Source organism: Protopterus annectens, chromosome 2.part0, assembly GCF_019279795.1.
Source record: "Protopterus annectens isolate FY-2018-M chromosome 2.part0, PAN1.0, whole genome shotgun sequence".
Classification (NCBI taxonomy): domain Eukaryota; kingdom Metazoa; phylum Chordata; order Ceratodontiformes; family Protopteridae; genus Protopterus; species Protopterus annectens.
Genome location: NC_056728.1, coordinates 1,060,573,307 through 1,060,592,083, shown reverse-complemented (window position 1 = coordinate 1,060,592,083; position 18,777 = coordinate 1,060,573,307).

The following is an 18,777-nucleotide window of genomic DNA, read 5'->3' as shown; positions in this document are numbered from 1 at the left end:
AAATTTTATTGTCAGAACTTGAATAATTCCTGTCAAATTAATTACTGGAAAATCAGCACCAATATCAGCTTTACAGCATGAGTTATCTAAGGAATACAGCACAAGACTCTTCTCTCAAAAAAGACCTGCAGTCTCTCATTACAAATCTACAGGAACTTACAATAAAAATTGACAAGATGGACAGTAAAATAGATACTTTTAAAGAAAAGTGCTCACAACAACTGGAACAGCTTCAAGAAATGTTTACACAGCAGAAAGGACAGATATCACTTATTGAACAGTCATTAAGTGACATTGACACTAGAGTCCAAATAGAAGAACAACAAACTGAATTCTTACTTCAACAGAACACATATTTACTAGAAAAGCTTGATGATATGGAAAATTGAACAAGAAGAAATAATATTAGAATATATGGTCTATCAGAAAAATCTGAAGGGGACAATATGATAAACTTTCTTACCACCTGGGTACCAGATGTAACGAAAATACCTGAAGCTCTTTCATATGGTATAGAACGGGCGCATAGATCACTAGCAGCTTCTGGAAATGCTTCTTCTCCAGGTAAGAACAAGCCAAGATCTATAATTGTGAGACTTTTTTCTACACAAGATAAAGATCTTATATTAAGAAATGCTTGGGCAAATTCTCCCATCAAATACAATGATTCATTAATAAGATTTGACAATGATTATTCTACAAAGGTGGTTTCAAAAAGAAAAGAATTTCTACCAATAATAAAAACCTTAAAGAAAAAGCAACTGAAAGTCCATCTTTTATTCCCAGCAAGACTGAAAGTTTTTCTACCAAATGTAATAAAAATCTTTGAAACAGTAGATTCAGCAATAAAATACCTTACCAACAACAACATCCTAACACATGAAGAATCTATGGACTGGACAATAAGCACACTGAAAAGAAATGCTGAAGTAAATAATTGGAAAACTGTTGAGCAAAAGAAAAAAAAAACTAAAGGACAAATAATCTTACATATGTTATATTCTGTAAAAATCTAAATAATAATACTAACAACAAAAGAAAAATTCTTACTGTCTTCAAGTTACACCAAAACAGGTACTATTTTCAATTATATTTTAAATGTCAAAATTAGTATAAATATAAATACATTTATCTCAGATCACATCAATATACTAAGCATAATTTAAACATTACTCTATTTTTCATTATTATCCATCTATTATTTTCATATTCTTAATCAGAGTAATCAATGCATAATAATGTTCCCAAATAGTTTTTTATTTATTTATTTTCTCTCTTTGTGTTTTGTTGTTTTTATTTTTTCTCTTCTTTTTATAAAATCTTCATTAACTTATAATACTTTAATCAGTATATGGTTATATTGCTTAATAGGTATAGTAATGGCTGCTATATAACTTATTATCAGTTACATCCCTGACAGCATTACTTTTTATAAGTTAAAAGTGTCCCTGTTTGGATAAACGCTAATGCTGGGCGGAAATGTGTTGCTTTTGAAATGAAGTATTTCAGTTAGGATGTGTCATAAGACTACTTTAAATAATCTTAAAAGATGTTCTGCCTTTGACCCATATGCACATACTGATATAGTCCAGTGAAAAAATATGTTTTAAGTGATATTTTGAGGCTATAAGTCAGGCGTGTTGTGGCTCTGGACATCCGGAGTTGAAAGATGCTTGTGACTAGCTTAGATATCCTGTTGTCTTTTCTTTTGTAGAGAAATAAGGCATAGCATGTTTAAAATGCAAAGTTTGATAGAAAAAAGAAAAAACACATACCTTTTCCCGCTTGGTTCTCGAGACAATTTAACAGCCACAAACATCACTAGAAATTTGAGTTACTTATTGCTTGTCACATTTACTTGTGTACGCCATCCCCTGACTCTTTCTAATTGATGTCTAGTCAGAAAATAAGCTAGGTTCACATTTAAAGATACAGAAACCTAAATTCCTTCTAAGGAAACGTAAATAATATAAAAGGTTCATATAAATATACACAGATATATATTTTTGAAGCACTTTCAGCTTATGGCTACAGATGTCTTCTAGCACCTTGATAGATAAGGACATATATCTGCTTGTCTTTCTGTCAGTTTAGATTTCCAGACATTTTAGCTATCCCTTACTATGTTTTATAAAGCAGAGTTTAAAGAGCAGAAATTAATCATCAGCAAATAAAATCACTGCTGTTTTACAAATTCTCTAAAGAAACTAGTAAATGTCAAGCAACTGACAGGTTTATTTTAAGGAAAATTGCCATTCCCCACACTGGTGCTCCTACAAAATACTACTAATGTCCTGGTACCAAAATATGCCCTCAAGTGGACAAATGGGATGCAACAAGAAGGTTAAATGTACATTTAGCAAATCAAACATTTAAATAACAGTATAATATACTAGATAGAGAAAGTAAAAGCAATAATTATATAAACAACTATAATAAGTAACATAACAACAGTGGATTTAACCCAATGTGTCAATTATAGAATATTTATATCCCATATAGCTTTGAACTTTGTCGAAGCATCTGTGTTCTACACACATATTGTATTAAATCTAATTTGAGTAGAAGAGGGAGAGGCTTAGCCCACACCCTAATTTATTACTAAGTTACCATGCATTATGAACATACATTGTGGCAGGTACTCAAGAGCTATCCATCCATAGATGGCTCATGCTGTTCCCATTTGCTCATCTGAATAATGACTGCAGCTGTATTCTTCTTATTATATTACCTGGCTGTGGCTTCACCCTTCTTATAATATTATCTGGCTTTTTACATTATCAAGAATGACACAATACTAGTGTATGCGGGTATATCATGTTACTGTTAATGTAAACAAAAATGCTTGACAATGCAACTGTAATTCTTAAACCTTTCTGCAGACAAATGTATTGTCTAGCAGTTGAGAGCCTGATTGTTCCTAATCAGCAGACCTGTATTTTCATGTTCCAATATGACTACATGAAAAGACGCCAATATTAGTCTGCAAGTTTAGTAAGCAGTAAATTCATTGGGGATTAATTCGAGGGGACACTTATATTATAGCTAAAGCACTTGACATTTGATAAATGTATCCTCTCAATGATGCGTTCTATCTAGTCATTAACTATAAAACAACTTTTCTGAGAAATATTGTTGTAATGCCAGTTAATTATTTGAATTAAATATTTCTATATACAGTCATAAAGCAATTACCAGGATAAATAATACTCTTGCAGTGCATGGATCACCATAGCTATCCTCTGATGTTAGAGGAAAAACAAGCTTCTTAAACACCTTTTTGACGGAATAAAGGTGTTACCCCATAGTTTAAATACATTTTGTCTATTTACTGCAAAATGGGTTAGGAATTTTAACCTGTAACATTTTCATACATAATAGTTTAAATCTTAGCAGCTTCCATAATTTTGATATGTTCTCCAGTATACTTTTATTCAGTCATAAGATTAAATTACTGGTGTTAAGTAAGTCAAAATTATATCTCCAGCACTTATTGTCAGCAGATAAACTCACTGGTTAAGTGTCAGTCTAAGCTGTAAGAGTTAATATGTCATATACATAGATGTTTGCTTTAAAAATGTGGACAACTGCACTGCAGTTTTACCTCTGTACTGTGTCAGTTTTGATTATACAAAGTCCTTCTGAAAGTTGATAGAAGTGTTAACAACAAAACACTCAATCAAGTAACAACATTATAAGTAGTCTCTTGGATAAGGGAGATGTCTAAATTTTGATCTTGTTGTCTCCAGCCATGGGAATTGTCTTTGAAAAGCTGAAAAATGCAATCAGAGGAACATATTTAATGTCTACTAAAGAAATATTAATATACTTGTACATTGTATTGCATTTCAGTTTATGTTAAACATGAAATATGATGTGGTTTCAGAACTATTCATGTTTTTATTCCAATATGACTTTGCAAATATTAATTTAAACACTGGTTTCGGACTTGAGTAGTCTAAAATAATTGCACAACAATGGTATTGTATTATACAGTAATGTCAGTAAATAAAGTTTGATAGCAAGTGGATAGGAGCGAAGCTAGACAGCAAACAAATATAGTTCAAGTCCAACACAAAGCCCTTCAGAGTTTCAAATATTCCAAATGTCAGTAAATAGTTTTCAACAGATGTATGAAATATACAGTTATAGATTTTAACATGATGTTTATTAATACCCTAAATTATTTTGAAATTATACTACCTTAATCTAAATATTTGTACCTTTTTGAAACCTGATTAGAAATAAGTATTATTGAATTACAATAAGATAAGTAAAGAATATATGTATATATTTTAGCTGATTAGATTATCTTAATATATTATTCAATTATCTTTATTTAAAAACTAAGAGGATAAGAGAAACTGATCCAAATATTATTTGTGAGGGTAGAAAGTTTTTTTGGTTAGATTCACTAACCAAACAAAGAGGTATATTACCTCATAGTGATAGGGAATGGTTTTTAAGGTTAAGAATTACAAGTTTGGAAGTTCTTTGTTTTTTTTTTATTATTCTATCACTTTGGTGTCACTCAGAAACATGCAAAAATCACACAAGAAAAACTTTTTGAATTCTGTATCCAAGATGGAACTAAGAATAAACAATAAACACAATGCAGACTTTAAAACTTTAGAACTCGACCACAAACACTACCACTGTAAAATGACAAAGGCTCCAAGTCAAATAATCTTTACGCGTTTCGTCCACCTTTATTACCTGTGAACTTCTTCAGAAAATAAAATACTCATAGTACAACAAGTTTAAATAATACCAATACATCCACTCATGACCTACATAGACCAATCAAATGTGTCTAACTTTCAATGTGTAATTAAAGCCACATGTACACATATTAAAGTTAGTAACAAATTATTGTTTCTTTGTTTAACACTTAAAATATTTTTTCTCATGTTAAATATAAAACAAATTTAAATACTTTGTCATAAGAATCAGTATTATCAAAATACATATAAACATGGTGTGCTTAAGACCTTATAATTCCCTTATTTTGGTCTTTGTGCTTGTAAGAAGCACTTAATGTTAACTGCTTCATTTAACCCCGGATATTTGTCTGCATTTAGCAGAATTTGCCAAATAGCTTCTTTACATTCCAATTTTACTTTATAGTTACCACAGAAACCTACATCTTGAACCTTTTCTAATACAGAAAAAGTGAATTTCTTGAAATCTAAGCAAACACTCGCATGCTTTGCTAGGGCATTTGTTGAGTCCTTGTTTTTGATGGCTAACAAATGCTCATAAATACGTTTAAGTGTTCTGATAGTTTTGCCAATGTAGAACTGTTCACAAGAATTACATAGGGCAACATATACCACATTCTTAGTTTTACATGTGTAATGCCCCCTAATAAAAAATTATTTTCTTATATGTTTAAAAAAGACTGAACTAGTACCAGAAATATGTCTACATTGTTTACAATTTTGACAAGGAAAAGTACCATCAGTTAATCTATCAGAAACATCCGATGGTGCTTTTTCCAAAATCATTTTTAGGTTCTTTGTTTTTTTGTATGTAAATAAGGGTACATTTCCTAATGTTGAACTCAAATCCTTGTTCCCCAAAATAACCTTCCAGTTCTCTGTGATGATATTTCTAACGAAAGCCATTTCATTAGTTATAGGGATAGGGAAAGCTAACATAAAAACTGGATCAGCTTTATCAATATCAGAAATCATATCACCATTGTGAGACTTGTATAATATTGGAATAGCCTTGTTTCCTCTAGAGGACAAAACTTCTTGTATTATACTGTTGAGCCATAGTTCTTTATAACCCCTATTTACAAAGAAACACCTTAATTTGTTTGTTTCTTTCAAAAAAATGTCTTCACAAGTAGTCAGCCGACTCAACCTAATAAACTGCCCCTTCACAACCCCAAGCTTCATAAAGGTGGGGTGCAAACTGTCAAAATGTAAGTATTGGTTTGTGAAACTTGACTTTCTGAAAATGCTACTTTCGAATTGACTGGTTTCAACATTGTAGCTTAAATGTAAATCCAGAAAGTCTAAAGTCTCACCAAAACCACCTACAATAAATTTCAAGAAACCAGTGGTGTGATTTAAATATTCAACAAAATTGTTGCAAGAACTGTAATCACCTTTCCATAATATAAATAGATCGTCAATATAACGTCTATAGAAAAGGAGATGTCTAGATAGTGGATGTGTCTCCAAAAAGAGTGACTCCCACATAGCCATCACCAAGTTAGCAAAACTCGGTGCCACTAGTGAACCCATCGCTATACCTGTAGTTTGCTTATACTGTGTACCTTCAAATTTAAAAAAAATTGTTATCAAGTACTACCTCCATTAAACAGCAAACTGTATTGACCTTAACATTACTCAAATCAGTATATACTGACAAATATTCCCTTAACAAATCTACCCCTTCTTTTTGATCAATACAACTGTACAAGGATACATCTAATGATGCAAAATAAAAAGAAACTCCTTCAGTGATAACTGCACTTAAAAGTTCCAAAAGGTGCCACGAGTCTCTTAAATAAAATTTCGTCTTCTGTACTATGGGGTTTAGAGTGTTATCTAACCATATAGATATTGTCTCTGTTTTGGAAAAACCTGCAGAAACTATAAATGGCAATTTGTCAGTCTTTTTGTGTAGTTTAGGTATACCGAACAAACAGGCTAATTTAGGATATTCTGTAAACAAAAAAATCATATTCTGAATATGTGATGTTGCCTTGACTAAGTAAGTCAAATAATATAACATCAACTTTTAGAAAACTTTTTTCAATGTCTCTATTGGTTACTATTTTGTAACTAACTTCGTCTTCTAACAAGGCTCTCATAGCTTGAACATAGTCGGCAACTTTCATAATCACTAAAGTACCTCCTTTGTCACATTTCATGACTCTAAGATGTCTGTTTTTGGTCAAAAAATCTAGAGCCTCTAATTCAGAACTAGTTAAATTAGGAATTATATCATAGTTTATTCCCATTTTCCTAAATTCTTCCTCATAAATTCTACCAAACACATTAATAGTAGAATTGAGTAAGGGATTAAACGTACTTTTCTTGTTACATCCACCATCTACTACTGCTTTATTAACCATGCCTTCAAAAATAAATTTCAAGTTCAATTTTCTCAAATACAACCTGAAATCTATTATTAACTTAGTGATGTTAACATGGTTAGATGGAATGAAAGAAAGTCCTTTCTTTAATAGTGAAAGAACTTCTACTGGCAAAGTCTCTTCTGTCAAGTTACAGATTTTAATGTCATAACTCAATTCTTCTTCTTGTTTTTCCCTTTCGCCTTGCTTCTGGTCTGTATCTTGCCTGACCACCTCGGTGTTTTCTTGTTTCCGTTTTTGTCTACTAAAAAAGGACCAGCTTTACTGTTAGTAGAAACAACCTGAGAATAAGAAGTGCTAGCTGGAACTGTAGAGACACTTCTGGTGTTACTATCATTACCACCGCAAAAACCAGCAGCGGTTTGAATAGAAATAATGACTGATCTATTAGTGTTGTTGTCGTTGTTAACCTGACTATCAGTCTCTTGTGTCAGCATTTCAGGCATACCTGAAATGGTGCCTGAAAACACTCCTTTGTTCTTACCCTTTGAATGCTTCAAAGGGTAAGCTGTGTTGTTTCTATAAGCCATTTGGTCCCTATTCAGTTTTTTCCGTTTTATTTCGACTATAGATGCTCTGTACCTGTCAATTTTAGCATTAATACTGGAATATAAGGTGATGTTGTCTTTGAATAATTTGGACACTCTTATCTTAGTGTCCAAAGCCATAGCTTTTGCTTTAAATGCTAATAGTTCGAGTCTATAATGTTGGATCAAAGCGTTCATGAACGCTAAACCAGTATCATTAAACAGGTTCACTAACTGAGTATATAATAAGTCTCCATAGGAAACGAAATTGGGAAACTTAAAAGTTCTTAGTCCAAAAGGAACACACTTTAGTCTGATGTTCTCCTCCAGATAGAACACTTCTAATTGTAGCGAAACACATTTCAAACATACTTTCTCTAGTTCACGAATGTCATTTTTACAAATTACAGTTTCGCTAAGAGAATCACCGTTAGTGCTTTCACTTACTTTGTCTTGGTTGTTCACTTGTGCCGTACTAAAGAAAGGATTCTCTGTCGATTTAAAAATCTGCTCGCTGACATTTTCTTGTAAACAAGAAACGGCACCTGAAGCTGCATTCGTTTTTCCACTCGCATTTCGACCAGTACCATGGTTAACGCTATCAACGTTCCCTTCTGGTGCTGACGTTCGTACGCAAACCTCGTTTGGTGATGTGGACCCTAAATCCACTATGTTATTGGAAACCCGAACTTCCTCGTCACGACGTGGGTTAATGTGAAGACTCACGGGACTTGTGTTGCACACTCTTGCTTCCATCTGCCGGGCCATCGTCTCGGACACCATTTCTTTGATAGTAGATGCAATAAAATCACTGAGACTCATCCCTGACTCCGGAAACGAATAAGTATTTAAGTCTAATAAAACATTCTGACTTGGTTCGACCCCTGCCATGCCAATGGAAGTACAAATAACTTCAAACACAATGCAGACTTTAAAAATATTTTTTCATGTTAAATATAAAACAAATTTAAATACTTTGTCATAAAAATCAGTATTATCAAAATACTTATAAACATGGTTTATAATTCCCTTAATTTGGTCTTTTGTGTAAAGCTTAATGTTAATTAACTCCATTTAACCCGGATATTTGTCTGCATTTAGCAGAATTTGCCAAATAAGCTTCTTTACATTCAATTTTATTTTTGCAGTTACCACAGAAACCTACATCTTGAACCTTTTCTAATACAGAAAAAGTGAATTTCTTGAAAGCTATGCAAACACTCGCATGCTTTGCTAGGGCATTTGTTGAGTCCTTGTTTTTGATGGCTAACAAATGCTCATAAATACGTTTGTTAAGTGTTCTGATAGTTTTGCCAATGTCAAAAACAAGGACTCAACAAATGCCCTAGCAAAGCATGCGAGTGTTTGCATAGATTTCAAGAAATTCACTTTTTCTGTATTAGAAAAGGTTCAAGATGTAAGTTTCTGTGGTAACTACAAAGTAAAATTGGAATGTAAAGAAGCTCTAAATGCAGACAAATATCTGGGGTTAAATGAAAAAGACTAAATTAAGGGAATTATAAGGTCTTACACACCATGTTTATATGTATTTTGATAATATTGATTCTTATGACACAAGTATTTAAATTTGTTTTATATTTAACATGAGAAAAAATATTTTAACAAAGAAACACACAACTTATAACTACTTTATATTGTACATGTATTATGTATTACACATTACACATAGACACATTTTGATTGGTCTATTTGATTGGTGGTGGATGTATTGGTATTATTTAAACTTGTTGTACTATGAGTATTTTTTTTTATGAAGAAGTTTCACAGTAAATAAGGTGGACCTAAAACGCGCGAAAGATTATTTGACTTGGAGCCTTTGTCATTTTACAGTGGTAGTGTTTGTGGTCGAGTTCTAAGAATAAACAATATTTACATAAACTCACACATAAAACAAACTCAAAACTAGGGAATGAAATGTTTATCCATAAATGTTAATGGTCTAAATAATAGTAATAAAAGGAGAAGCCTATTCAAGTACATAAACTTACATAAACCACAAATAGTCTTTTTACAAGAGACACACTTATTAGATAGAGATATAAACAACTTAAATATTAATAATTACACAGTACTAATAAATTCTCAATACAAAGCAAAAAAAAGAGGAGTAGGTATACTACTTCGCAACTCAACTATAACACCTAAAATAATTACTACTCATCAAGATACATCAGGTATGTTTTGTCTAGTTTCAATAGAGTTAAATAAGAGAATCTATATGTTAGTAAATCTATATTGGATCCCAGGACTAGGATTAAAAACAGTTAAACAGCATTTTGAAGAGATAATTAATTTAACTAAGGGTAGCCTGATATTGGCAGGAGACTTCAACTGTATAATGAATGAAAAAGATACAGATTCTTAATCCAAAAGAAGAAAACAACCTATCTCTAAAGCACTATCAAAATTTATAGATGCATTGTATTTAAAAGATATAAATGAATTTGCAGAATCAAACTCACTAATCTTCACATTTTATTCTCATAGATATAAAACTAACTCTAGAATTGATAGAATATATGTTGCCAATGACCTAATAACAAAAATTGACAAAGTCAAAATTATAAATTGTCCCTTATCTGATCATAATGCCATAGTCTTTGAGATAGAGCTTACACCATTTTATTCAAATCCCATTACTAGGATACCTTCCTATATCACAAAATTGACAGATTTCAAAGAATTTTATGAAGAAACAATCAAACACTTTCTAGAAATAAATTACACAGAAGATATTTCAGAAATATATGTCTGGGATTCATTAAAAGCAGTTACATATGGGAAGATATTATCCTGGTACATAAATAAAAGGAAGTTATGGAATAAAGATATGCTAGACTTACAAAACAAAGCAGATAAATTGAAACTGGAAATGCAAAAGGGTAATGCTCAAGTTCAAGAACTTACACAAATCAATAAGAAGTATACAAAATTGCTACATCATAAGATTATGATTAACTTAGAAAAGATAAAAATAAACTCATACTCTACTAATTCAGCACACCTGAGATACTTAAATAATAGAACAAAAAAATAATTAAATCTAAGCAAATAAAAGAAATATTTATTCCTAATACTAACAAAAGAGTTACGGAACTAAATGATATTTTAGAAGCATTTAGACGCCAATTTAACATTGATAATTCCATAAATAATCAAGATACCCCTACTAAGGATATAAAAATACTTAGAAAACAATATTTATATTAAATTAACACAAGAACAAATAGACATTATAAACAAACCAATCAGTATGACAGAATTAAAATCACAAATTAAAAAGCTCAAGACAAATAAAGCACCTAGCCCAGACAATATGCTGCCAGAAATGTATAAATTAATACCCAATCAAGCCATATCCTTATTATTAAAAGTATATGATATAGCCAATAAAGATTTGAATATACCACCCTCTTGGAAATATTCATTGATATCCCCAATTATCAAACCAGATAAAGATGAGAAGCAGTGTTCCTCATATAGGCCAATATCATTACTCAATATAGACTATAAGATGTTTATGGCTATATACACAGATAGGATCAAACACTTTCTTCCTTTTTTAATTCACAAAGATCAAACAGGTTTTATTAAAGGAAGAAATACTTCAGATAATATTAAAAGAATACTAACATTAATAGATTATAGCAAACATAAAGTCCTAGATTTAAATGTAATCTCATTAGATATTAATAAAACTTTTGATTTGGTTAACTGGAACTTTCTTTCACTAGTTTTAAAAGAATATAACTTTCCTTCTAATTTTAATAATCTTATCCAAATACTATATGAAAAATCTACTGCATATGTTAAACTGGGATCATATGGATCAGGCCCTATAACAATCAAAAAGGGAACTAAACAATGTTGACCTTTATCACCATTGTTATTTGCATTACTCACAGAACCCTTTGCAAATCAAATCAGATCAAACAATAACATAAAGGACATTTGTATTAATAAAATGTTAAACCTTAAAATCCAACTATTTGCTGATGACATACTATTAACTCTCTCAGATGCAAATGAGTCTTTGAATGCTCTATTTAACTCCATGAATAAATTTCAAAATATTTCAGGCTTAAAATTTAATGAAAACAAAACTAAAATTATGCCCTATAATTGTAAAAAAAATAATATAAACAAAAGATTTTCCAAATATATAGTAACAGAAAGTAAATTATTATATCTGGGAATAAATCTACTCAATGAATTAACAGATTCTCTAATATTTAACTATAATAAAATACTAGACAAAATAGAACAGACAATTGGTTACTGGAATAAATATATCTTTTCAACAGCAGACAGATTATATCTTATTAAAATAATCATATTTCCCAAAATATTATACTTAATACAAAATTTTTCATTGCCACCTCCCAAATATATTATTCAAAGATACAATAAACTAATTTAAAATTTTCTATGGTTTCCAAATAAACACCGTATAGCCTTAAATAAACATTTGCCAGATTGGGAAGATGGTGGAATTAATTTACCGGATATTGATTTATATATTACCTCATCTGTTATTAAAAACATAACACTATGGTTAAATAATTCATACACACCTATGTGGAAACAAGCCCATGAGCAGATTTACATAGAAATCAATTATAATCACATACAAGACAACTTAACAGTAATGCCATCACCCCTTATATGGATGTTAAAAGATTATTTTTTAGGGAAAAGGAATAATATTAATACATTGCCATCAAACTATATAAGCTCTACACTTTCAGTGTTCAAAACATATATAAACAAAATACCAAATATTAATTCTTGGATTTTTCTTATTTTCCCTATAGCTTTTACGCCAAATATTCTAGATACATTCCAAATATCTAAAATAAATATACTTAAAGAAGAAACACTACTCTTTTGGCATCAACTTATAGAGAAAGGGAAAATTCTAACAAAGGAACAGATAATTTATAATTATAATATAAATAAAGACAACTGGCTGTTTTACAAAATCTAAGACATTTTCTTATAAATAAAATAGAACAAATGCAACCTTCAGTTAGACATGAAGCTCCAAAACTCATTGAATACCTTATTCTTATCACAAAACAGCCTTATCAGGGTATAGGTTATTTGTCTAATATCTATAAAATTGTTAAAAAAACAAAACACTATTATGAAAAATCATACTGGGATTATTATACTTTAATAAACAACCATCCTCCAGTTGAAGAAGAAAAAAGTAATATTCTAAAATCTTCCAAATTTTCTACATTATCAAAATACTGGCAATTATTCACTTGGAGATATCTACACAGAAGTTTCTATACACCACATAGGTTAGCCAAAATGTATTCTATTGAAGATTAATGTTGGAGATGCCATACCAAGATAAAAGCAGATTGGCAGCATGTTTTTTATGAATGTATATGTCTCAATATGTACTGGAAATCCATTAACTATTTTTTCAGACTGTTTATAATGATAATTTTCAATTAACAAAGTCTTTAATTTTATTCAACTGTCCTATCCCAAACTGTGTACCAAAAAAAGACACTAAAATCCTATGGTCACTGTTGGTAATTTCACGTAAAATCATAACTATACACTGGAAAAATGAGGCTTCGCCTAAGGAATTTGAGACTTTAACAACAACAGTTGCTCACATGGAAATATTAACAGTGAAGAACAGAACTAAAAGATCTACTTCTTACTATTACTCTTGGATGAAAGTACTGGAAATACACGAAAAGTTCAAAGAAGATATATCATCTTATGTTTCTAACTTTATATAATATAGAATTTCAATGTTATTTGCATAGACACCAATGTAAATAGTTATATAATGGTTTGAAGTTAGTAATGTTTTAGAATTGTAAATATGTCATTTATCTTTATTTCATGTAATGTTTAAGACATCTTATTTGAAATAATAAAAAAAAATTAGTGAAAAAAAAAGAATGAGTGAATGTAAAGGAAAGATAGGAATGCCATAACACAAAACCTGTTCTGTGGAACTTTACCAGCAGTTTTTGTGGAATTGCATTACATGACTGTGATAAAAGAACCAGCCATTCTAGCAGTAAATAATGTTACAGCAGCACTTTACAACCCCCACACAATATCATAGCAGGACAAACAGTGGCATATCTGATTAGGGTAGAGGACATACATCCCAACTGTGACTACATTTCAGGGATGTCCCTGATTTTGAAACATATGTTAGCTGTGTCCCTCTGAATCCCCTGAAAAGTACTGACATTAGGCAGAAAGGTGGGGTATTACACCTAATGAATAATGACAATATGTAGGAGTTAGACACCGCTTGCACTTCAGAAAAGGTGTAGTAATCCATATGCACTGGTTCTCTTGAAGTCTCCACTTACTGTCTCTAATATTTTGAAGGTGTACCTCACTTTTACCTACCTTTACCTCACTCTGTTCAAATATGTACCTGAGTGTTTCAGAGGCCTGGCCAAGGCAGAGACACACAGGCATATCAGCTTTTCTGCTGTTACACACTGTGCAAATAGCTTTGGAAGGAGTTCCACAACCATACCCTTATGTAGGAGTACAACACTGAAATACCAAAGGATGTAGCCATGTACTGGTAGAAAACGACTGTAACAATGCCATTGTGCCAGTGCTGAAAAGACCTGTGCATTGCACAGACAGAGAATAACAGCCTAATGTCTGGCTACCATCTGGATAGGTCCATAGTTGGGAGCTATGCAGACAGACTACTTGCCTTGCTAAACTAACAGGTACACAGCAACCATTTAAGTCCAGCAAGATAACATTCACACAATAATACATAATGCTCTCTGTATGTCTGCATCCCCACCCAAATGTACAATATACCTGTGTGTTCAGGGTCTACCAAGGATGTAGGTAGGCATACTCAGTACTGGAACTGTCCAGTTTTCTTGAGCATCCTGTGCTAATGTCAACAATAAAAAAGCACAAACTGTGCAGAAGTGAGTACATTAATATTCACAGTATAGCAGTTCACAAACAGTTCATGTGCCAAATGAATACATCTCAATAACTACTTTTGTATGGCAGTTAATTGTATAAGTAGAAAAGAAACTACATACTCCCATGTATCTTGTGTTAGCATTTGTAGGGGTGAGTACAATTCTACACTGACAACTGTGTACTGGAAGTGGCAACATTCAGGTCTGAGTACAACATTTAAATCACTGGCTACACCCCTAGCTTCAGATATAAGAACTATACCAACCTTCTGACTTAAACAACGGTGTCCACAGCAAACAAGCATGGGCCCCACTTTGGAAAGCTGAAAGGGCTACACCTACCTGACTTAGCAATTTATAGCACTGGGTTGCTATGACAGTGAGTACTGAAATTACCACACAGCAGGCTGCACGCAATTACCAAATGGTGGCCACCAATTGGTGCAAAGGCCATCACATGCACCTGTGCAGATACCTATAAAAGCAGGATGTACATGCTGCCCACACACGCAATCATTCCATTGCAGATATTGAGAGAGAGAGACAGAGACAGAGAGAGAGAGAGAGACACACACACACTCACATCAACATCAACAGAAAAAAAAAGAAAAGACAAAGACACACAGAGCGTAATACTACCAACACATACAAAGGAAAGGTATGTAACAGATATGTATTTACTGGCATGTAATAGATGTTTTTGAAGAGTACTCTACATACTTTGAAACATCCATATGTGGCAGCAGTACGTATCTATGCACAGATGCCCTGCATAACTATTGCCATGGACAAATCAGTGTGTAGCTGTGTGCAATGGGACATAACTGTGACATATGTAGCTCAACATTAAATGTCAAACATCTGATCCATGCTATCTATGTTCTGTACAGTAGTGTGGACAATGGCTGTTTGGGGGAGTAGCACATACAGCTATATAAACATGGATGTGACAGAGTAACACATGCATGATAGTCATATTAACGTGTAGCTTAGCATTGGCAACTGCTGTACCAGGCTAGTATGCTAATCTAGCATTTGCAGCTATATATACACCCTCTAATATTACTGTGTGCTCACAAGTGACACCTGTTCATGTTGCAGCAAGGCCCAACAGGTCAGCCGTGAGGTCCAGGGACTTACAGCAGTGTGGACCTTGTGTGTGTATGGCACACACATATGGAGATATATCTGTGTCAGATATATTAACATCTGTACATGTGCATAGAGCAAGAGACATACTGCAACTGTTTGTGAAGGGTGGACATATATATGTTGGTGAAGGTTGTTATGTGCATATTTGTATGTAGGTTGTAGTGTGTGGCAAACAAGACAGCACACAGTGCTGGTATATGACATGTGGTAGTTAAACGCTGTGGGTGTGATTTGTTAGGTTTGCAGTGTTGCAGCCAGTGAGGCCTGCTAAAGCTACATGGGATGAGAACAGCTTCAATGCATTTCGCACAAGACTGTGCAATATTATTACATAAGTGTATACCTCACAACCTTCGCATAATTGATATTCCCACCATGAAAGGTGGACTGTATATGTACCTATATGTATATCTATATGTACACCAATGGATGTTTATATGTATGTGTATCTATATATATATACATATATATATATGTATATATATATATATATATATATATATATATATATATATATATATATATATATATATATAAAATAGAGAGAGAGAGATAGAGACAGAGTCATATTTACTGTGACAGATGCCTGGTGACAAAGCCATGGCCTCAAGCTCAATGTCAAAAATGCATTGGCATCCCTTTTGGTAAAAACTCAGTACCCATTAACTATCACATAGGTGGTAGTCTACTTAACACCAAAAGTGTGATAAGAGACCATTGGACACAGGTGGACAGTAGTCTCCCCTTTTATAATCACAGTGCCACACTAGTCATGTAATCTGTCTACGTGGCACACCTCATCACAAAAGGTGTGTCATCCAGGGAAAAAGAGGTCAGTGTTCCCCTCTACTCATCACTCATAAAACCCATTATAGAGTAAAATGCCCCTTTTGGTATGTATCTCACAAGACATCTACAGCAACTGGAAAGGCCACAGACATACCTCACAAAGAGTATTACCAGCCTCAAACAGATGCCCTATGCAGACCGTCTCACAAAACCACAGCTAGACTGTGTTGCATACCGCCTACTCAGAGGTGACCTCTGCCTAACATACAAATATGTCAAGCCCAGAGCTGTTGGACATGCTCCAGGTAAACAGATCACAATCCCTACAAGCTACACACTCTAGGAACCTAAACCTTGTCACCTCAATAAACAGAACATGCTGGAGGGATAGATTCCTATCTCAGAGGCATCCCATACTCTGCAACAAACTACCTATCAATAGCAAACAAAGCTCCTCATTAGCACTCGTCATGAATAATCCTGATGATTGGATAGGAGATAGGAAATACACCCCGGGAATCACCTCTGTGGCTCTGCTTGACAGGGGCACATGAAATTAAATGACTTGGGTGTCAAAGGCCAGGGTACCATCTGGCTAGGCTTCTATAGGCCCTAGGGCCAATAGCCTATTACCTACCTATGAACCTATACACACCCACATGTACTTGTTGCAATAATTGCTATGTGAGGTTGACTGAGTGTGATGGTCAATGTGTTGGTGAATGTGTCAAAGTTGTGTATATGTGGGATAGCTTAGTGGGAAACTGTTTCTGTCATGGCATTTTGTGTCCTAGCTCTGATGCCAGCAAAAGATGTGTATGCTATTGCTAGGCAGAAAAAGCAGTATGGCATATGATCTGACATAATTCCTTGGTGTTAACTGGGGTGTGCCATTGTAGGCTAAAGCAGTACATGTATGCTTATTGATTGGTACTGCTGATGAATCCAAATCCCGTATGAACTGTAGTACTACCTGAAGCTTTAGGCCTAAACAGCACAGTATGATGTATGTCCACATTGCTTGGAACCACTGTTTTGTGTGTTCCCTGTAGTCCTCACAGATTACATACCTCAGGCATAAGGTTTTGTAAGTACTGACACACAGTACTGTATGGTACACACGTAAAGCTCATCTGGGTTGCCATACCTTTGTGTCTTGTATGTATGTCTGATGTGTGTGTGGGTATGCCTGTAACATGCCCTCGGTCATATGTGTGTTACAGGATATAAGTGCATATCTAGCAACATGTATAGTCTCGTACAGCAGCATGCTACCTATATTCACGAATGTGCACATATGTTAGGCAGGGGTTTGCCATCAACAACTAGTGTGGTATACTGGTAATACTGTAACTGGACTTTACAATCATTGCAATGGATGACATATTTCTTTATGCATTAGCTTGATATATACCTCCTGTGGCTAGGTGGTGCATTGTGTCACATACAGTGTGCCATGTACTGTTGTATAGTCTTACATAGTGGTTTCTCTTTGTTGCTGTGCAGAGCATGGTATAATATATAGACCGTGCCAGACACGGTCAGGCAGTTGTGGGTTGACCACTGATATGTGGTATTTAAAGTGTATATCCTCTGACAGCCAGTAGGTTGCTATATATGGCAGTTCAGTGATATCCGTACTGTAGAATGTTAAGTGTGCCACAAGACTTGCTCACACATATTGTTTCATTGTCTTCCAGGGTTCATGGCCCACCATCGCAACCCAACCTATAGTCCTGCTGAGGATGAAGGATGAAGTCATAACAACCAGTCTGGTTCAGCACTACACCCTGCTTTTCTCCAAAACCAGCCAGGACCAGCATGAGCGGACTGCACTGTGGCAAGATGTTGTCCATAGGGTAAATGACAAAGGCATGCATAACTGGACATATGAGCAGGTACACCATCACTGCAGTGATTTACTTAGACGTGTCCAGCAGCGTGCGTCTGATGTCTGCAGACAACAGCTTGCCACAGGTGGTGGGGTTACCATCCATCCCCCCTCACCAGAGTGGAGGAGCTTCTCCTGAGCCTGGTGGCTCCTGGCCAACAACAACAGCAGACATGTATCATCATGGAGGCCAGAGCCACCCAGCAAGTTCACATGGACCGTGCAGGTAACATGGCATATCTGTAGACTACTGTTACCTCTACTGGTAGATCATGCATATGTGAGATGTGTACTGTGTAGTTAGAAGATATGGAGTCTGGTGTTGTGCAATACTGA